This window comes from Euprymna scolopes, chromosome 4, assembly GCF_053919585.1.
Source record: "Euprymna scolopes isolate OS-2025 chromosome 4, ASM5391958v1, whole genome shotgun sequence".
Taxonomy (NCBI): domain Eukaryota; kingdom Metazoa; phylum Mollusca; class Cephalopoda; order Sepiida; family Sepiolidae; genus Euprymna; species Euprymna scolopes.
In genome coordinates, this window is record NC_136485.1 from 127,008,369 (window position 1) to 127,032,418 (window position 24,050).

Here is a 24,050-nt window from a genome sequence, read left to right on the forward strand (position 1 = left end):
TTATGTGAAATAAAGAAATATAGAAATCTAATTTAAGAAATCAACGAATAATATTATTAAAACATATTAAATTGCTACAGTTTTTTTAGTAACTTCTTATGACAGGTTTTAAATAGTGATACGAAAATTAGGTGATATATAAATATTTAAATAAGCTCCTGACAAAGATGCGCCCAGGACAAATGTTTTCGCATGCTTTATTTCCTTCAAGGGAAATGTCTTTACATATTGTTCTATTATTAAAGTGTTTTATATTCAATAAGTCTGATGAGAGGCTGGTTATGTGAGAATTTTCAAACGCCATAATGTTTGAATTTGTCCAATTAGTCTTGGAACAATTGTAACTAACAATGAAATACACTTTTTGTTACTACCAATTCTTTTTTTGAAGTCTTGGTTTTGTTAATATATATATATATATATATATATATATATATATATATATATATATAGAGAGAGAGAGAGAGAGAGAGAGAGAGTGAGAGAATAAATGGCAAAAAGGTATATTCCAAAATTCATAAGGTTGACGATCTTATAATTTATCCCTTTAATTCAGTTGACTTATACAATTCTTGAAAGTATCTCTTCCGTAGCGACAAATCAATCACGCTACGAAACAGATACTAGTAAATACAATGGATACCATAAATACAAATCAATCACGCTACGAAACAGATACTGTTAGGAATTGTATAAGTCAATGGATAAAAGGAATAAATTATAAGATCGTTAAAATCATGAATTTTGGAATAAAAGTTTTTGTCAGTTATTCTCTATATTGCTCTGTAATTACATTGAGCTTCTTAAATAAAGATATATAATATAAGAAATTATATTTCTACAGAAATATATATACATATACATATATATATATATATATATATATATATATATTTCTACAGAAATATATATATATATATATATATATATATAAACTTCAGAATAATGTAATGCAATAACCTACTGGTATGCAAAAACACAGTGATTATCGGTCTTACAAAATATCATTGTGTGTAATATTCTATAAAGACAATCCCCGCTAAATGAAACTTGCTCAATTGCTTTGCAGATAGAGCAAATTAATCATAATTTAGGTTTTTAAATTTTTCTGATTTACAACGTTTAAATTTCAAACATAGAATTTCTATTATATGCAAAACAAAGAATACGTTTTAATAAGTATATTTCCTTTACCCATGAGTTTTCAATTTTTATTCATCTTCTCAGAGGAAAAAATATTCACAAATATTATAAATGGTTTGCACCTTATTTACTAAATGTATTAAACATAAAAATTATAATTAAAAGTTTTTAAAGTTTTTAAATCATAGAATAAAGTAAATTAGTGCAGTATGAAAAGTATATTGAACTTCAGATGAAAGTGATATGGTAAATCCTGAAGTGAGAGATTTTTGTAGCAGGGAGATAAAGCGGTTCCAGTGCGTATTGTAAATTTTCTCAAGGCACAAGGTAACAATCCGAAGTAGATGTGATTCCTTGGTTTCTCCTTTGGTTAGATGATGTATCCGGTAAATATTTGATTATATCAATCCGGTTAAGATGTTTTTTAATAAACATATATTTTTATTGTCTTTTAATACATAAGTTTCATAATCCACTCTAAGTATAAAATTAATTTGTGAATAAAAAAAAATTATCCGGAGACAGCCAAAACAATATAAAATCAAATAAAAGAAAATACTTGCTTAAAAAAGCCAAGCAAAATAGACATCAAATACAAATTAGATACAGCTTTACCCTTACTATGTCTAAACGCTACCCAATTGATTCCTTATTCTAAAATTTCGATGTTAACGGAAAAAGCTGGTGGTGGGAGAATCAAATTTTAATTGGTGAAGAAAAAGAAGAAGCGAAAAATAAGGGAGAGATAGAAACAAAGGGTGGAAGAAAAAGAAAAAAAAAGAAAAAGAGACATATAGCAACAAAATTTATGAAGGTCCAGTCAGATTTTGATAGGATTCCAAATATAGGTCAAGTTCCCGAGAAAAAGGTCGGAAAAGAAGAAAAAGAAAACTTTTTTTTCTATTGTTTTTATCTTTCCCCTTTTCTTTTTCGTTTCTTTTTTTCTACATCCCTTCAAATTTGATTTTAAAGTTGCATCTATTTTTTAATGTCTGTTTTACTTGGCCTTGTTAAGCAATTCTTTTCTTTTATTTTATCTTGTTTGTCATGTCTCCGGATAATTGTATGTTTATTCACAAACGGAGTGGATTATGAAACTTATATATTAAAAATTAATTAAAAAGTATATGTTTATTAAAAAACCCATCTTAACCGGGTAGAAATTATTAAATATTTACCGAATATCTCACCAATCAAGGAGAAACCAAGGAATCATGCCTACTTCGGATTGTTACCTTGTGCATTAGAAAATTATAATACGCATCGGATCCTTTTATCTCCCTGCTACCAAAAACTCTCACTTCAGGATTTACCATACAACATGGATATGAAGTTCAGAAACTTTTGCATTCTGCACCAATATCTAATTTCCCTGATTCTATGATTTAAAAACTTTAAATTACAATTTTCTATGTTTAATATTGTCTATGTATATTACATTTAGCAAATAAGGTGCACACTATTTATGATATTTGCTAATATTTTTTCTTCTGTGGAGAGGAATAAACATCGAAAAGTCATGGGTTAAAAATATACTTATCAAAATTTATTCTTTGTTTTGCATATAATAAAAATTCTAGATTTGAAACGCTTCAAATCATAAAATTTTAAATGATTAAATTATGTTATATATATATATATATATATATATATATATATAAAATTATAATTGAATTTACCAAAAGTAATCTCAACCAGATGTAAAAGCTTGATAAAACCAAATTGTGCGAATGGAAATTTAACTAACTTTCTTGGATTTGCATTTTTGGATTTTATCGTTATTGGATACTTTACCTTTCTCCAGACTATCCATTCATGTGAAATCACTTTTTTCTTCACCCTATTCTCTCTGCTTCATTTTTGTTATCAAGTAAGGCCTTTGACTTACTTGTAGTCTCATCAAATACTTTTGCAAGCAAAATCCGATCCCGCATTTTGCTACCCTCTGTTGAGAAGGAAAGTATTTCTTCGCAACTCCGCGGATTAAGGAATATCCACTTATTTAGTGTTTCATTTTCAAATTAAATATGTTTTAACTCTTTTCAAAGTGTTTTTAACATGTTTATTAACTATTTGCTCTTGTAAATAAACATCGTTGAAAAATATCTTACTCATTACTCATTATAAAGTCTCACACAATTAAACGACGTTACGGCTTCTACAATTTATCTTCTCTAATAAAAAATCGTATTAACAGAACCGAACTTAAATTTATATCAAGATTATCTGTTTAACATTGTATTCTCAATAAAACCTAAACAATATTCATAATGAATTCAAATTATATTAACGAATGAAAAAGCACTTATTTCATTAAAAAAATCAAAAAAACGCATAAAATATTTTGCATTCTTAGGATCATGGTTCATCCGAAAAATAATTAAAAATAAAAAAAAATCATTTTATTTGAAAATTGTAGTACATTTTTATTTTAATAATGAAAAAGTAAAACATTCTGTTCAAATCCCAAAGCATCAAATGTCTTCAAGACTTATTCTTGATATAAACTTTTTCAAATCAATCATTCAAAAGTCTAGAAATAAAGACAAGAAATTTATGAATATATAAACAAGTTTTTTTAAAATTCTTTTTTCATTTTTGAAACACAAACATGTACTGAAATACATACATATATATTTCTGTAGAAATATATTTACTTATTATATATCAATCCTTATATAATAAGCTCCATGTGAATACAGAGCAATATATATATATATATATATATATATATATATATATATATATATATATATACAATAATCAGAGCACATCACCTTTCAATATATCTTACTGAGACTTTGCTAATTTAGACCCTGTCTATTACACACAACCCTGCACTGAAGAATCCCGAAAGGATGAAACACTAGTGTCTGTAGGTATTTAATTATTATAGTAAAAAAATAATTATGACAGCCCCTTTAAGAAATACGTTTCTTATCGTTGAGCACTTTCTGTTGAATTAAAAGTCGGTCAATTTAGCTCTTATGCGTACATCATCGTATAACGATTTGATCACTGTCTGTCTGACGTAATGAACATTTAAATTAAAATGTTTAAAATTCAACGCTATTTCACACGATTAATGGTAGCCGAATGGATACGGCATCCGCTAATCGAGCCAGAGATGTCTCGTGTCGCGGGGTTCGAATCGTTCGACTGGTAGTAATCGTGACACCCTGCACTGAAGAATCCCGAAAGGATGAAACACTAGTGTCTGTAGGTATTTAATTATTATAGTAAAAAAATAATTATATATATATATATATATATATATATATATATATATATATATATATATATATATATATATATATATTAGCAGTTCAGTCCGGGTTTCCCGGGCTCTATATATTGTTCATAATTTGCCCTACATGTGAATACACTTTATGTAAGATTTCAAATCTTTAGACAAAAATTTGTCTGAGTAATTTCCTAGAAACCGCAGAAGTCAATCGTTTTTATAAGTTTGACCAAATTCTGACCCTTTACAATTTACTAGTTTGGACTCAAATCAGAATACAAAGTTTTACCCATGTTCAAGTAACCTACATAAAAATTTCAATTCTTTAAACAGAAAATTAGCGGAGGAATTTGGTAGAATCTGCAAAGGTCAATTCTTTCAACTTTGACCTTTTGGCAGCCAAGTCCCCCCCAATCCTTATTAAAATCTATGCCTCATGTCTGATTAACCGTTATGTATGAATTGCAAATGTTTGAACCAAAAACTTTTAATTTGACCTCTTGGCAGCTAAAATTTTCGACCCAAACCGATTAAAAATTTAGCCTATATCTGAATACCCTTTATGCCAATTTCAAATGTTTAGACCAGAAATTGGCTGAGTAATTTGGTAGATACCACAGAAGTCAATTTTATTAAAAATTTGACTCAATTTTGATCCTTTAAAATTTATTTTTTTGAGGTCAAATCAAATTAAAAAGTGTGATATATGTGTTACAGGAAAAAGTGCTGTCCCTTTTTCTTGAAAATAAGAACATTAAATAAGTGGAAAATGAGATTAGGATAAGCCGACTCGAACCTTGTAAGCAAGGCTTAGAAATAAATTTAGAATTGGAATGTTAGATTTTCGTTATTGTTAAATTGCATATAAAATAGACATTGTTTGTATTGTAAAAAGAATTAATTGTTCATTCTTTTATGAAACCTGAATTTAAAAAGGTCAGCTAAAAAGAATGAACAATACAAATTAAAAATATATTGTAAAAAATAGGTTAGTTGAGAATTCTTTGTTTGCACACGTGTGTTTTGGAAACGGTGCTTAGCCACGTGAGTTGGTCACGTTTTGGAACTACACATCTGACGTCATAGCAGAAAAGGAATTTTTCAATATAGGAGCTAGTTTTAGTCAGCAGTCGGCAGTCGGGCAGTCAAGTTCGAACAGTCAGCAGAGTCAGTCGGAAAGAGCTGACATGGTTAGAGGAGAGTCCCCTCTGAGGCGAAGGGGTAGAACTTTAACCATGTAGAACCAATATGAATTCCTAGCCTCAAATCATTCGACCGGTCAAATGAAATAAATAACATCATCGATTTTTGTAACTGTTGTCTTCGTGTCGTCATTCAACAACTGAAGGTAATGTGTTAATCATCTTAATATGAACTTTGTATAACGCTCTTCCAAGTAATGTGTCCCCCTCCTCCATCATAAGCAATGATTCAGCTGTCTGATATAAAAGAACAGTAATACACATTCGTTCAATAATGAATTCTCTCTCTCATTCTGTTATGAATGTCTCTCTCATCATCGCCAGTCCTGTATTACATGTACCCGTCTCTATTTAAAATGTAACAATACACAACATATGTCCAAGTAACCTACATCTAAAATTTCAAGTATCTAGACCCAACATTGGCGGAGAGGTTTATTAGAGTTCTCAAAGGTCAAATCGTTTGCACCCAGTAGTTGAAAAAAAAGAGAACTTAATATAAATACTCCAAGCTTCAATAAAGAAAATGAAAACAAAAACAATCAGTCCTGTCGACGATCGGGTGCACCGATGGAAAGCGCTGGAGAAGAATATGGCCGAACGACAACTACTGGACGCAATAATGTAGAACCTGCCAGCCGAAATAGAAGAAGACCGCTCGGTAAATGGAAAAGATATCCACAACGATCCAAAAAAAAAAATAAAAGAAAGAATAACTCTATTGTGTTCAATCAGACAGGCTTGAATAATGACTTGCTGCCAAAACATACAGACATGCGGAATTGTGTGTACGCATATATATATTGGTTGGTTGGTGGATTTCTTTCAACTATCATATGAATTTTCGTGTATTTGTATATATGTGTTTATCTATCTGCGTGTGTATATATATATGTGTGTGTTTATGTATCTGCGTGTATATATATATATGCATATATATATGTGTGTGTGTGTGTGTGTGCATATGTATGCTAGTATTGATATACACAGAAAGGTGTATGTGTAGATTTTCTATTAGACTGGTTAAAATACATATTAATGTTATATTTATCAGTATCTATATATATGGGTGTGTAATATATATGTTTTTGTGGTGTGTATGTATATATCTGTGTGTAACATACATGTCTGTATATTTATGTGTAATATAAGCGTGTACGTATGTGTGGTATATGCACATGTAATCTCTATATAAAAAAATGAACTCATTTTTCCCCTCCGAGTTTGACCTTAATAGGATTGTAAATCTAGAGATTTTATGCAGATGTACTATACACAAACCGCATCGCGCTATCTGAGGTGTATTACAGGCATATTAACTATCCACTACCTCGCTGATCGGAGCTTCCTATATTTTACCTGTTGAGAGTTCACTGCCAAAACCGGTTTCGATCAATGGAAGTAGTAAATTCTTCTATCTTTAATAAATTAATACTTCCACCGCCACCCATTTACACCGGCCGTGACCGTTCACAGGAAACAATTACGGACGAGCACCGGGTTAGGTTTCTATAAAACTGGACTGTAATTCAGGTGAAAAGCACCACGCTTACTTTTACGCTGGGTAAAAATAAAGCAAAAACAAAACAAACAACTTTACATTTTCTTTCCTTAAAATAAAAAAATAAAATAACGTCAATTCCGTTTCTTTTCGCGTTCTGCTCACTTTTATAACATCGTTTCTTTTGATTTTTTTAATTGTATTTTATTTGGGGTTTTCATGTTTCTTTTCTCTGTTTTTCGTTTTGCCGATCTTTCCATTTTTCAAATTCATTTCTTCTCTCTTTTAGTTTCTTCTCTTTTTCGCCAAGTTTACCATCGTTTCTTTTTATTTATTTATTTATTTTTTACTTTAGTCTGTTTCTGTTTCTGTTTCCACAATCTTTCCATTTTCTTTTGTAATTTCTGCTCTCTTTCCGTTTTTCCTCTTCCTTCGTCCAGTTTTACATCGTTGTTTATTTTTTAAAAATAAACATATCATTAATCATTTCCGTTTCATTTGGCTTTGTTCGATGCGTTTCTCACTATTTTCATCGTTTATTTCTTTAAACCCATTGTTCTTTCCAGTCTTCTCCATTTTTTTTCCTTATTTTTTTTAGGGTTGGAAACGCCCGTATCACGTTCGTATATAACAACATATTTCTTTGGTAGATTTCAGAGTGCCAAAACCGAGGTGATGGAGATTCTTCTATTACACCAAATCGAGCAACAGCAAAGCGTGCCAGGGTACAGCTGGTATGTAATATTTACTTATAAATGTATATATATACATATATATATATATATTATATATATATATATATATATATATATAGTAAGATACATGTGCGTAATATATATATATAATGTGTGTATATGAATGTATATCTTTAGTATTGTGCCTCTACTAATATGTGTATAAGTTTGTGTGATATATACATATGTATATGTATGTGTATGTGATGCATACATATGTGTATATATGTGTCTTCAATGCATGCATGTATATATATATGTGTGGGTGTGTGTGTCTGTGTGTGTCTGTGTGTCTGTTTAACGCCTACGAATTTATATGCGCCCATGTAGGTGTCATATGGAGATGTATGCATATATATCTGTACATGTATGCATCCAAATTTTTATGTTGGCTTTACTATTTTGCCGTGGCTAAAATATTATTATTATTATTATTATTATTATTATTATTATTATTATTATTATTATTATTATTATTATTATTATTATTGGCTCACAAGGACCTTTCACAAGTCATCAAATATCTCTCCGTGAAAACAGCTTGTAGTGTTCCCTGGAAGCTGAGTGACAACCAATCTCCCCAGATTTCCAGTACTACTTACCTCTTTCGATACTATTTGCAAATAAATTTGCATTATTGCAACAGCTACTTGCCATTTATTACTCTTTAGCAGCGGTTATTTGGCTTCACTGGGATTTGACTGGCAATAAGCCTCTCCAAGGTCCCAGTTCTCTTCTCTCTTATCCAGCGGAGGTCTAGTCAGTGCGCTTTCCTCGGTCTTTCCTCCCTTCCTGACTCTAGTTGATTGTTTGATCCACTCTTTTTTTGGGTAGGGCAGTGATGTGGTAATAAGAGATGGGGTTAGGTTTGAGAACTTATAGATATGCGGTTTCAGTGTTCTTGGTTTCATGTAGCGTTTCATGTTTTGCCACTGCAGCAGTTTGTCTGGTCCGCTCATATTGCTCATGTGTGTTATGTATTAATTCCAATTTCTCCCATTCTTTTCTCAAATATTTCGGAATTGTTTCTAGTGCTCCTACTATTCTATGTATTATTTTGATTCTCTTCATCTTTCATATCCCTTTCAGCTCTCTGGCTTGGTCTGTGTATTTGCTCCGTTTCTCATTTTCTTTAATATTCACTTTGTGGGCGGCTGGAACAACAAGGTGTATGATTTAACAGGATTTTTCTTTTTTATTATTATGACATTTGGTCTTCTTGCTTAGATGGGTTCATCAGTTCGTATGTCCATGCCCCATAAGATTTTGTGATTCCCGTTTTCAACTACTGTTTTTTTTTACTCCGAACAAGGCACGTTGCCACTTTGGTGTAGGAGGCTACTATCAGGGGCAACAGCTACTGGAGTACTATGTAGGGATTTGGGCAGCAAGATGGTTTACGTTACACTTGAACTTCTGAAGGTCAGTACAGTTGGGGAAGCAGGGACCTGGAATGGAAACTACTGGAGAAGTAAGATCTTTTACATCTAGTGATCTCTACTGTGTGGGGTTGGGATTTAGCTGCCTGTCGGGTTAGTCGAGATTGTTTACGTCGTGAGCGCACAAGTGTCTGCAGTTCGTCAGAGCATTCACTATTAAAATACTCGTGGAACAGGCAGAGGAATGTAGCATTTCGTCGATGGAACAGTGCTGAACCTTGGATACCAGTTAAGGACCTATCAGATTGGCGACTCTCTTTTGAACCTTGTCTAGGAGCGAGAGACTATAGCAGGTGCACCAGCCAAAATATGACAACAATACGCCATACATGGTGACCTTATAGACGTACAGGATATTTCGGGGTGTTAGAAGTTTTCTAGCACGGTAGAGAGAGCCTGCCTTCTTCGCAGCGGTCCTTGCAATGCTTTCAATGTCATTGTTCCAACTCATGTTTCCTGTGAACGTTAGGTCAAGGGAGTTGAAAGATGCACTTTCAGATAAAGAGTCATTGGCCATTGCTATTGGTGGTAGAAAAGATTTCTTGTAATTATTGAAGAAAACAAGTTTAGTTTTGGCAGCATTGAATGTGACCATCCACTTTTGTCCCCATTCCACTACAGATTAGAGGTCATCCTCTAGTGTTTCTGCCATTTCTTTAGATATGTGTTCATTTGTTTTCCTGTTGTGCCTGTTATAGAGTGTGGTGTCATCAGCATATATACCCATCTCAGAGGCAATTTTGTCGAGGAGATAATTTATGAATATTAGGAACATTAGGGGTCCAAGGATACACCCTTGAGGCACTCCCGCATTTATATCATATTGTTTCGATGTACGACCGTCGAGGACAACCTGGATTTTCTGTTATCTAGAAGGATTTAATTATGTTAAGTATTCTTCCAATGATACCGTATGATTTAATTTTCCTGAGGAGACCCTCATGCCATACCCTGTCAAAAGCCTTAGATTTATCTAGAACAATCGCTCTGCCCTTCCCCGTTATGTCCAGTGAATGGTATATACGTTCAGGGAGTACAGTTAGGATATCTGCTGTGGAACGGGCTTGTCTAAATCCATATTGTTGGTCAGTCAGAAGTTTAGCATCTGTAAGGTGATGTACTAGAGCTTGGTTAATTATATTTTGCCGAAAAGTGGGCGGAGGCTAATGGGACGATAATTTACTGGGTTAGTTCTTTCGCCAGAATTCTTGAATACTAGTATCACAGAAGCAGTTTTCCAACAGCCCGGAAAGCAAGATTCATTAAGACATTTGTTGTAGAGTTTGGAGAGAACTGGAGCTACTTCGGCTGAGCACTTTTTGAATTTTTTTATGATAGCATGCACCTGAGCAGGGGTGATTTTCAGATCATCGAGCGTGGCGTCTGCCTGCAAAGGTAAGTCAGGAAGGGGGTAGTTGGAAGGGTACCGTGTGGAGTTAGAGGCAAATCGACTGGCAAGCATGTTAGTCTTCTCGGTTGCTGAACAAACAACCTCGTGATTGGTGATTAGTCGGGAATTATTGCGCATTATTAACTACATTGTTGTAGATTTTACAGAGGTCACGAGTTCCTAGATTTTGTGCTTCGATGCGATTTTTAGCGGTTTCAGTAAATTCTCTCTAAGCTGTCGCTATTTCTTTCTTAGCGTTACTTCTAGTTTCTGTATACTTCTATCTGTTTGAACCGGACTTTGAGCAATGGCAGTTGCGCAAGTAGAAGTAAAACATTGGGGAGAGTGGGGCTTACTATAAAATTTCCGCATGGAAACGGATTCAATTGCCGTTTTGAACCATTCAGTAGTCTCATTTGCGCACTGTTCAGCAGGAAGGGAAAATATATTTCCCTATGGGGCATCTCTGATAAGATCCCTGATGGCTTCTCAGTCAGCCTTTTTACAATATCTCGTTGTTTTGAGCATTGGATCTTCAGTTTGTGCTCTAGAGTTTAGGGCGATGTCGACCATTATCATTGCATGATCAGCGTTCCCAAGTGGGCTGTTGGCATTCCTTATACAATCATCGGAAACTGTGGTCTGAAACATATCTAGAAGCGATGCGTGTATTTCTTGCTGGTCAGGGAAACGGGTTGGAAACGTAACCATTTGTGATAGGGAGTGAGATATAGCGAACCTATGTGTTTTGCTGCTCGCTGGGTCTGTGTAAGTAGATAATCCAAGCCAGTTTTTATGGTGGACATTAAAGTCACCAAATACATGTACTTATGCGCTAGTGTCGAGGGAAAGTGTTGTGTCTATGCTGTCAGATGCTTTGTTTATTATGGTCTAGTCCTGGGTCGAGGGAGAACGGTAGAGAAAATAAAAGTAGCTAATGTTATGTTGCATGTTTAGTCTAAAGAATATAAAGGCTTGGTCATCCAATTCTAGTTTAGTTTCTCTCGTCAAGGGGAGGGTATTACTGTTGCCGGCTGATGCTAATACCATTTGTCTTTGCGTTCGAGATGCAGTTGTTTACATAATTCCTAGTGTACTTACCTCCCCACTTGCTCGTGCCTGCTCTTGTATTCCGTTCGGGCCTGTTTGCTTTATTCACTTACTATATGGTTTATCGTTTCGTCTCTATGTTCACAGTATGCATTTGCTATTTTTGTGTTTTGTCGATCTTTGCCTGGTTCTTATCGAGTTATCTTGTGCTGCGGTTAATTATTATTATTATTATTATTATTATCAAAAACTTAAAGAAATTTAAAAAAAATAAGAAATAAAAAAGCGATATTTTTCTCAAAGAAACGGTAAAATATTTAACGTGAACTCTTTTTCGCACTATTGCCAGAAATAAACGCTGCCCAAAATAGTTTCCAGTTTTTTACAACGTCTATCATTATCATTTCGACACTTTTTCTGAACGGAGAGCAGCTTAAAATATAAAAAAATAAAATTATTAATTAAAAAAACACATTGTTCTTATGCTTTAAAAGGTCTCATAGCGTGAAAATTACTATTCTAGAAGCATATCTGGACTTTTAAACATTATATATATATATATATATATATATATATATATATATATATATATATATATATATATATAAAACAGGCTTTTTCAGTCTTGGACATACTCTGGATCCCCACGCAAGTGTGCCTGCGCATTAAATTTTTGTGTATTCTAGTGTATATCTCCAACCACACCTCTCCTGAGTCGATATTGTTACATACCAGTGGCAAATGCAGTGTATGTATAGGACGACTCGAAACAAATGCCGAGATACGCGGAGAGCATATACAGCTCCTAGAATCCCAAATGCTTACTCACCTGGTACTAACCAGGCTCATTGTTGCTTAACCTCGGTGATCTGACGAGAACCGGTGTGTCAATGCGAATCTGCATATATATATATATATATATATATATATATATATATATATATATATATATATATATATATGTGTGTGCCTACTTGTAAAACACGCTTAAATAGGATATTTTTATTTACGCAGATTTCGTTATTATGATTATAGAGTAAATTCTCTGTCTGGTATTTCATATTATATTGTATTCAATAATGAGTCATGAATTCAAAAGTAAGAAAATATGATTTGAGTTCCATCAGCTAGAACTCAAACCGGAAGCAAAATTGATTATATGGATCGTAAAAAATGATGGTGCTCATTAAAAAAGAAAGAAAAGAAGGGAAAAGATGAAGGACAGAAACATGGTAAAAAAGTAGGAAGGGTGGTGCTGAAATAGCTTTTCAATAAATAGTTCTTAATATATATATATATATATATATATATGTATCTCTCTCTTTCTCTCTTACTATCTATCTCTATATCTATCTATATAAATATATGTATATATGCACATATACATATATATCTATTATATGTATCTATATCTATAATATAAAGCTGAATGTGTGTGTGTGTGTGTATGTGTGCCTGGTCACGAATAGGCTCCTATATGGTTGACTATTTTTAAAAACTGATTACATATAATGATAGAAGATGTATCGAGGCACAGGAATGGGTATGTTTGACCTGGCAGAACGGTGGTTCATTAAAATTATGGAGTCTGCGTTTGTGCCTGGTCCACAAAGTATGGAAAAAAAACGTTTACAAGTGTTTTTGATATAGATGTACATGAGAATACTTTGATAAGTATGTTTTAACGTAAATAGGGATGGTATAATAAAATTGTGGGGTCTGCGTTCACGCCTGACCTTCATAGAATGGAAATAGCACACACTTTAATAAAGACTTTTCTATCTGCGTAAGTATATTTTGATAATTATGTTTCAGTTTGAAGAAATATGGTATAATACAATTATGGGGTATTCGTTCGCACCTGACCTTCCTAGAATGGAAATATGTCACAAAGTTTAACAAGGTTTTTAAATATAGATCCACAGAATATTGTGATAAGTGTTTCAGTGTGAACAGGTATGGTATAATACATTCTGGGGTTCATCTATTTTATTTTTACTTTCATCATATTTTGCTTTCGTTTTGATACCCCCAAATTCGAAGCTATCTCTTTACAACCCTTCCTTTCCATAACCTATCATACTTTCATAAATTAGAGTCCATTTTCTGTAGGCTGTTTTTGAATCCAGTCAACGACTGGTACTTTTGCTAGTATATATATGTATTTGTATATATAAATATACATATATATATATATATATATATATATATATATATATATACATATAAAGAGAGAAAGAGAGAGTGAAAGAGAAAGATCGAGAGTTAGAGAGAAAAATATACATTAATTATATCCGTTCCAGGTAAAGTGAATTTCTCGATCAAAAAATTTTGCACACTCTTAATGTCCGGATAAATGCTTGTAAGCTTCATGTCTAGAATGTTAATTACGATTTTTCTAGAACTCCATTACATCATTTTGATTCTAGAAAATGTACAGAATTTTAAGTATAAAAATTAAAAGCATTTAAGAGAATAATAGTCACAGAATATTAAAAAAAAATGACATCTCGTCAATACTAAACAAATTTCCTGCGGTATGATGCTGGTTATGTAAATTTCTAGCAGGATCACCTACGCGCATCTTACCTTCTCTCTTTGAGTAGGGATAAGGTTGTAACCAATCGCCTAACGCGCTTCTACCTGGGGATACCGATGAGGCTGTTCAGGCAGCTTTTGCATGTCAGAGAGTTCCTCCTTATCGGCGTTGTATTTTCCAATCTCACTTTCCAAGCGTTGTTTTATATTTCTTACCGATAGAATAAAAGACAGAAAGGAAGAGAGAGAGAGAGAGAGAGAGAGAGGGTAAGAGAGAGAGAGAGAGTGAAAGAGTGAGAGATATAAATATGATCCGACATAAATACGCCGACACGCCGGTCCCCGTTAGATCAACGGAAGTGACAGTGAGAATTTGAGAATGACATGTACTCTATGTGCTATCTATTTTTTTTCGAATGGAATCTTTTTTTTGTTTCGCCCTGGCATCCTCTTTGACACTGGAATCCAGTATTATCGATCTAGCATAGGTATGGTTCGGGATTGGACAACCCTTGCTTCAAAATCAACTCGCAGCAAAACTTGCATGCGTTATCCATTATCTCTCAAGACAAAACGTAAGCTTTGATATACGAGGTGGCTTTAATAAGTTTCCAGACTTTTTCTTATGTGCACTTGTATTGGGAAAACCCTGGTCCTCTTTGAATTAATCTTCTCCAGCTACAATGCACTCGTTGTACATTTCCAAAAGCTACTGGAAGGCCCCATGAAAGTCATCTTATGTGAGCGTGTTAATAACCCTCGTCGCCTCTTTCATCTCCTCAATTGTCTTAACATTAATAACATGTATTAACGAGAGCCCCTAGGGTTTTCCTTGGGATTAGGGAATAGCTGAAAGTCACAGGGAGCATAGTCTGGACTATATAGAGGAACTGTGTTGATGCCCATCTTGGTCAAATACTTTGTGACAAGAGTGGAACATCATTGGGACAAACTTCACGCAAATCTTCCCCATCTTTAGTCTTTGCAAATAATTGTGTGTACAATTATTACACCGACATCAAACTGTGAACTTATTGTCTCCGTAGACACGCGACGGTTCTTATCCATGAAATTCTTCATCTGACCAATCAACTCTGTTGTTCTGATTTCCTTACCTCTCCCATACCTCTTATCATCCTTAACATATTTCCTTGAATTATGCTCGATTAATAGAAGATGGTCACAAAGCAGTCTGAAGCATTCCATACGTTTCTGTGGCATCTTTTATCCAGATTCAAACAAAATTCTATTGCATATCGTTCTTCTAAAGTGTCCTTACGTCCATATTGCATTTTTACAATTCGCCGACTGTGACAATGAGGCTTTAGTAATGGATATTCCAATTCCTGTTCATGCTGTTCATTTGAACCTGAAATCATAAAAATTGATCGGTCACCTCATAAGATATATAGCAATAACATACTGAATGCCTACAACAATTTTATGTGCCGGTTCAAAAAAGTTTGGAAAATTATTGAATGCACCTAGTACACATATTTAGCTTTTATTAGCGACTGTTTATAAACATTGCCAAGGATTAATCCTGCATATATGTACACTTCATACCATGAGGCCGTTTGCCTTATTTTCTACTCTCAACAGGCTTCTGTTCCCGTGCGCACATTGCATTTATCGTAGTCCATGTGTGTAGGTGTGCGCAAAAGCGATGCAAGCAGGTAGGATGACATTTTAGAGAAGCCCGCAAAGAATGGAGCCATTTTATAAAGATTGTCTGTCATTGATTGATTTGCCAAGTAGTATTCACTTCAATTACCTCGTCTTTGTGACGAGGCCGAGGGTTGAGGACGCGATTTAATTATTAAACCAGCTGTCTCGGTCATTTTCTGATTTCAGCCTCAATACATCGTTTCCCCCTCACGGCAATCTTTTCTATTTCACTATCTTTTTTTTTCTGTTATTAAATAGAGTTAATACTTCGTTATGCTGAAGAATAGGGAATGAAAAAGATATTGATAGCATATATCAAGGCATATATATATATATATTCAAAAGATTATATATATATATATATTCAGAAAATTATATATATATATATATATATATATATATATATATATATATATATATATATATATATATATATATTCAGAAAATGAACAAACCGGCGAGAATGAACGAAGGGGATATTAAGTTTGAAGATAATATAATGAATACATTTTTCGGCTCAATTTTAGAAACCACTTTGTATATACCTTTTTACATATCTATCTATTTATGTATATATATAAATCTCGATATATATACACAGATAAATAATGAGAATGATAGAAATATATGTATATATATATAAATAATGCACACGGCATAATCATATTGGTCGCTAGAGGGTGAGAGATCATTTCTGACTACAACGCACGATACATAAGAGGGTCTTGGTATCCCCGTGCAAGAGCTGAAAAATCTAACGTCACTATCCCCCCCCCCCCCGGGCGAGAATATATATGCGATTGAAGATCGCTTGTGTATTTAATACGCTGATCAAACTTCTATCATCGGTGGAAGACTGTTTAACCAGCCCAAGTTTAGTGCCGTTTCGCCACGGTGCATTATATATATATATATATATATATATATATATATATATATATATATATATATCGGACACATTACTTAGATCTGGCAAGTTTGTTGTTTTTTTACTTATTTTATTAATTTAGCCAAATGCGTTGTTTGATTTCGCAAATTTTTCAAATTATTAACGGCATTTTTGTGGAGGTCAATCTAATTTCGGTTATACTATTCGAATTTCACAGAAAGATTCATTCTTTTTTATTATTATACACAAACGTGTTCTTATGTTTCGCTAATTTCTGTGTCTTTCCAAATAGAACAGCCAAAAGGACTTTTAGTACAAAGAGCAATATTAAACAAGCCGTTCTCGTTTTTTGTTGTTGTTTATTTGAATGTTTTTAACGTTCAACTATGTACATAAAAACGACATTGTTTTTACACTAATGTAATACTAACGTCAATAGGATTCATTTGTTTGGCTGCATTTGGGTCTGGTTATTAGTTCTTTTACGTGTTACTATTGTTGTATATGTGCGAGTTTATTATAAAGTTTGCTACACAAATAAGGAAACAAACTCTAGTTTAATAATATGTGTGCGTATGTAAATATTTCCAGGAGCTGATCCGCCCTTTCTATATTTTATAGATTCTTACTCCTGACAGCTAAACTATTACAATGTCTGGCTGGTGTCTTACTTCTTGGGGAGAAAGCCATTTTTGCCTGTTGGAGAGTGATGATGTCACGACAAAACATTGATTTCTTGTCAACCACATAACCAGTTTAGGTATAGCCTGTTTGTCGGCCAGCCTAGTAACCTCTGTCCTCCATATTGAAATCTTAAATAAATCTTTTTATTTTTTATTTTTATTTTTACATAGGCATAAACACTTATCAAGGCCCAGAGACCACTCGAGGATAAGCCAGCCTGTTTAGAGTTCAGGGGATTTAATTCTGGTGGTGAAGTCTCTTTCAAGCTTGGTATTTCTTGATATAAAATTACTCTTTTAGTTATCATGCCTCTGACCAATCTTCACAAAAATAACCTTCATGTTTTCTATAATAACATCAGAGCTTTCAGGATGTACTTTCCTGATGTAAAGTCGTTTCTCTTTTTTGCAAATATCTTCATGTCTTTGCTTTTGGTGATTCTAATCTAGATTCTTCTATTGATAGCAACGATGTATACGTGGATGGTTATTTGCATATTGTTCGATTCTCGCATGTACATGGCATTTCTCTTTATCTTCACAAGGATCCCCCCTGTTTCACGTTCTTCCGCTCTAGAATCTCATAAGCGCCCCTTTTTATCTTTGCTATATTCTACTTCCTATTTCCCCTTGTTGTATCCTTCAACTATGACAATGACTGCTCAATTGTTGGTGCTATAACCAGCAGTACTGATAATGCATTGACACTTCTCCCATCAAGTTCCATCTTTGTATCTGATGACTTTAATGCTCATAGTTTTGTTTGTCTAACTCATCCTAATTACACATATCTAGCTGGTGAAATTTGTTTTTACTTTTCTCTGCATCATGACTTGTCCCACGTTATCGCCTTCCTTGCACGCTTTATTGATAATGACACCCGTTGATAAGACCTACTTGATAGTTTTCACACTTCTCGAAGACGTTTAGCGCGAGGTAAAATACCAGGTTGAGAAACTGGCGCGATCTATCCTTCTCTCGAGGGTAGATCGGACTTTATGGCGTCACGATAAAAGTACCATTGATAGCCCTGGCCACGCATCAAGTATTCAGCTACCGACATTGAATTATACTACACACCCGTGTAGTGATTTCAATCTCGGCTACGACCTAACTAGATGAATAGATGGATTTATAAATAGGCAATAACAAAAGATGATTCCAGCGACTATATCTTTATTTACCAGTGTAGCGATTCATTTTTTATGACCGTGGTTTTAATGGAAGTTGTTTAGCTATCGAAGGGCTTGTTGGGATGGGCTTCCTAGCTTTCCGTTTCACATGGCCCTACCTTTGGTATGTCTCCGGATATCGCTGCAAAGGCTGTCACTGAATAACTTCTTGTTGGAATTAACATCTTCATTCCCCAAATCCAAAGCACAGTCTCCTCTTTCGTTTTCATCTATCTGTGCTTTCACCATTGTCCATAGTATACATACGTTCAATTAGAATCATCGCGATCAATAATTCTGAAGAATCGCGAGCAATACCTGCAAGAGAGCAACTTTTGATGCTAAGTCTATTACTCTCAAACAATTCAAAGGATTTGTGACTCTACGGCATCTCATAGGTTGGTTTTCGTGATTTGGGAGACTGTATTATAGATTAAGTGCTAAATACCGAAAACTCTGTTACTCCTCCTCAATTGAATGATGTTCAGTTCATATCATCTTCTAAAGATGATATGAACTGAACATCATTCAATTGAGGAGGAGTAGCAGACTCAGCTCTGCTCGTTTATTTTTGCTTACAATATTTCTATCGATGATTCTGGTGCTGTTCATCCTGATCTTCTTTTGAAAACTGTTAAATATCTTGATTATGTAATTATCAATCCAAAGATGGTTGGTAAAATTATTTCTGCAGCTTTTTGTCGTGATTCAACTTCTGTTGTTCTGAAAAGTTGTGCTCCTAAACTTTTTTCTATCCCCCAACATTATTCGATCTCTGTTTATCAAAATCATGTTCGACTTCTTGTTGGAAAGAGTCCATACAAAAATGCTGATGATCGATTTAACGCAAGTATTGTCTCCTCTGTATTAGCAGAGTTTATGAAAGGTTAGTCAGTGACATGCTTGTTGATTTTCCGGGAAGTTTGCGCCTCTTCAACTATGCTCAGTATGGTTTTCGTGATTTTCCGGGAAATCTGCGCCTCTTCAACGATGCTCAGTATGGTTTTCGTGATTTTCTTTAGGCTTTTGATCTTATAACTGAGCAGATTTATCAAAATATAGATAATTCAGGGGAGGGTAAGCTCATTGTACTCTATATTTACAAGGTTTTCGACAGATTGTGGCATCCTAGTGTTCTTAATAAACTTCGCGGTTATAGTATTGTTTGTAAGGTATTGACATAGATCGTTTTCTTTCTGATCCTTACGTGTAACTTTGGATGGCGTCGCTTTATTCTCTTTTCATATCAATATTGGTCTTCGCTAGGGCTCTGTGTCCTCTCTATATCAAGAATCTTCCAGAGAATTTTGTTCAGAAAATTGTTTATCTATGTTGACGACATCATTCTTTATACTAGTATTACTTCTAACCAATCTGCCTCGGATCAGTTGAATATGCAATTAATCTAGAAGTAAACTTGGATTCAGTTCTATACCAAATGACATGTTAATCCTGTAAAGATTTAACTTGCCTCATTTAGTCGTCCTTTTCTTCATGAGCATCTCACTGATGACTTTGCTATTGAGCAAAAATTGACTCTGAAACCTCTTGGCCTTCTTTTAATCAAGTCTTTCTTGGAGCTCATACACTCATGAGCAAAAAATGTGCCAAGAGTGATAGAAGTAAGAAATCGATTTTTCAATATTTTTCCATGAATTTTTATTGAATTTAACTGAAAATCTCTATTTTGCAGATCATCATTATTATAGCATATAATAATAAGTGGAAAAATTAATCCTAAATATGGTAGTTCCGCATCTTGGCGAGGATATAAAAAAAACAAATTGCAGGATTAAGGTAGTTCGAAATGATTTACATGCAGATTTTTGATATTTGAAGAAAAGAAAAAGTGTAAACATCTCTTTCTGTAGTGAAGCAAATTGGTCAAAGGTTCGAAGTCGAATGCTTGGTAAAAAAAAAGAAATCTGGATCTGGTCGCTCAAGCATTCACTTTGAAGGACGACCACAGACTTAAATTAACTGTTTTGAAGGATTGAAAGAAAACTCATGTTGCCCATAGCTAAGAATTCAAAACATGGACTGGAAATTTTCTTTCTTGATATACAATATCTAGACGAATGAAAGAAATGGGATTTTCCTCGCAAATGTGTGCAAAGAAGCCACATGTATCTAAGAAGAACATCAATGATAGAAATGGATTTTTATCGTATTATGACAAGAAAGATACAGACTGGTTTAGGAATGTTTTCTGGTCAGATGAATCAAGATTTTGTCTTTGTTACATTCTATTTCCTCTTTCCCTTGCTCCCTAATGGTGCAATCGACGAACTGGAGAAAGATTTTCACCATGTTGCATAAAAATGACAGTTAAGCACGGGAATCGAGAGATAATGGTATGGGGATCTTTTATTGCAGCAGGAGTTGGGAAACTTAGATGTGAGAAGTCAATCAATGCAAAAGAATACATTCGAATATTAGAAACAGGACTGGTACCAAGTATTCAGAAGCTGGGAATATCTCAGAACATTATTTTCAACACAATAATGCCCCTGCACACACTGCTAAAGTCACAAAAAATGGTTTTCTGATAATTCAATTAATGTGATATTTTGGCCAGGTCAAAGCCCCGATTTTAACCCAATCAAGAATATTTGATCCATAATATCTCGTGCATTGGATAGAAGAACGTTTTCGAACAATGACAAACTGTGGGAAGCTGTGCAAAGCTTCTTCAGTGTTCCACTTTAGTTGAGAGCGGGTCTAAAAGGATTTATCTTTTAAAGAAATCAAAAGGGAATGCGATTCAATACTAAGCATTTATAAACATCAATGTCTTGTTCTGTGTTATTAGTCTCGTCTACGTTTCCTTTTTCAATTGTTCTTTGTTCAATATAGCTTTTAGTGCAATAAAATGTATAAAATTTGTTTGGCTCATTTTTTTGCTCACGAGTGTATATTAGACCTATCACTGTTTCTTTTTATAGCCTCTATATAGTTCTTCCTCAAATTGGAGATTATTCCACATCTTTACAATTATACTACTAGACTTTGGACTGATGAATCTCTTTCCTAAGTTCTTGACAAAGTACAAAAACGTATCTGCAATTTACTTAGTCCCACACTATGTTCTTCTCTGCAACCTCTTTCCCACAGGCGTAATACTGCTAGTTTCAATTGTTTTCTATAAACTATTATTATGGTTTACTTTTTAAAATGTTTGATTTATTTTCTCTTCCTTTTGTTTTGGTCCATTTGACACGTTGATCTAGAAGTCGGCATTAATTCGCTGTTTTGATACTTCGTTTTAATACGATTCCATTTTACAATGGCTTCTTTCGTAGGAACACAAGCTTGTGGAACTTTCTTCTTGCTGACTGTTGACCTTTTACCATTGTCCTAAAAAAGCTGAGGTGAATAAGCGTCTGTTGTCTTCGTTATAATCATCATCTCTACTTGTTACCTCCTTACATTAAGCTATTATTATATAATAAGTAATTTCTCTCTCTCCCTAATATATATATATATATATATATATATATATATATGTATATATATTTATATGATGATTGCAACGTCTTGTCAGACGAGTGCCACTCCCTCAGACATTTAAAATCCATGAGCCCAAATGCCTGAGAGAGTATCTATACAAAGATGATGTTACAGAGTCTTAGCTTTGTACGACAGCTAAGTCTCTCTCTCGGTTCAAAATGTTGCGATCCAGCAACAAGCAAGAGCAAGATATCCAGCAACAAATTAAACTGCAGACCAGTTTAATGTGGGTACTGGTCTCCCGCTTTATGTTTTTTTTAAATCAGAGATTTGCTTCTCCTAGAAAGGTTGCCTTCACCACGGCTTACGGGAGCCCTCTCCACCCCAATACACATATACACACACATAAATATACGCGTATATATATATATATATATATATATATATATATATATATATAATTTGATTGCAGAAATTCCCCTCTGGACCAAATTATGCTAGGTTGTCAATAACAGATGCTACATACAAATTTATTATGTCTAAACTTTTACCCACAGTCTTATGTAACTTTAAAACGCCATTACAGACACATTTATTTGTTAAAAGAAAATCTTATTTTTACGCGCGATACCATCACTATTGACAAGATCTATAGACGAAGTTGTTCGTATTTTCCGCCTAACATGAAACGTCGTCCAACTCTCCTAGCAAGGACCGGGTAAATATATAATCATCATAATTATATCGACCTGATACTCTTGTTTACTGCAGTAAACACTTAGACACCTACAGCTATCATTGCACTTCACTATTCGAAAATAATGATTTTACTCCCATAACATTCCGCCTATTCTAATTGGCTGCGACCATGGAATTCTATTATTCCGGATCGTACACAAACATACAAAAAGAAAACACTGCAACCCTTATTCTATATGGCCCATCAACTGCCACACATTTTTTACATCATTCATACTTTACTACTGTCGCTGGTCCTTTATTTTACACACTGATTTTTACAATAAATAACCATAAAATGTACTTACAAGTTACACATGCCATTACGCATTATTTGGTTTGAAATTATTTACACATTCTTCCATTTAAAATATACGTCGCAGCTTTCTTTATATAATATCCGGTTTCGGCGTCCCGAATTTTCTAACAAAAATCATTTATATTTTACTATCGTCGCATTTCCTTTATTTTACAGATTGATCTTTTCAAAAAATAACCATAACATTTACTTAACCGATGCTAAAATGGATCAATCTCTTTTCAAATCATTTACTGTCGTCGCTTTTCGTTTATTTTACAGACTGATGTTTATAAAAATTAACCATAACATTCACTTAAAGATTACACATGCAATTACGCATTATTTTGATCAACAATATTTACTCATTAACGTTTTTCTAAATTGAATACATACTTTATGGCATCACAAGGACACAAAGTACGTGTTTTAAATTAAGTAAAACATAATAATTTAAAAACTGATCCCCGACGATAAAGTCATAACATTTGTTTTTTTACGATTTTACTTTTTTCGGTACTCCTGCAGTATTTTACCCACCGATTTCACGATCTTAGCCGAGCGTTGACGAACGCTTTCGGCGTTAACGCCGACGAAAGCCGAGAATTCGGAGCTACGGTGCAAGAAGAACGCTAAAAGTATGTGAATAGCAACAACATTACAAGGAAAAGATATTACACACACACACACAACAAAATGGATAAAATTAATACAAAAAATTTGGATAAAATAAATCACAAACACTTACCGTAAGTTTTTTTTAAAGTAGAATAAATTTATTTTGTTGAATATTTTTTTTTTTTTTTTTTAGTTCATTTTGTTTTCCGATAGCTTTTTTTTTGGGGGGGGGGGTAAGCAACAGTAATAAACACTTCAATGTGTTTTTTTTTTTTTTTTTTAACAAAACGTTA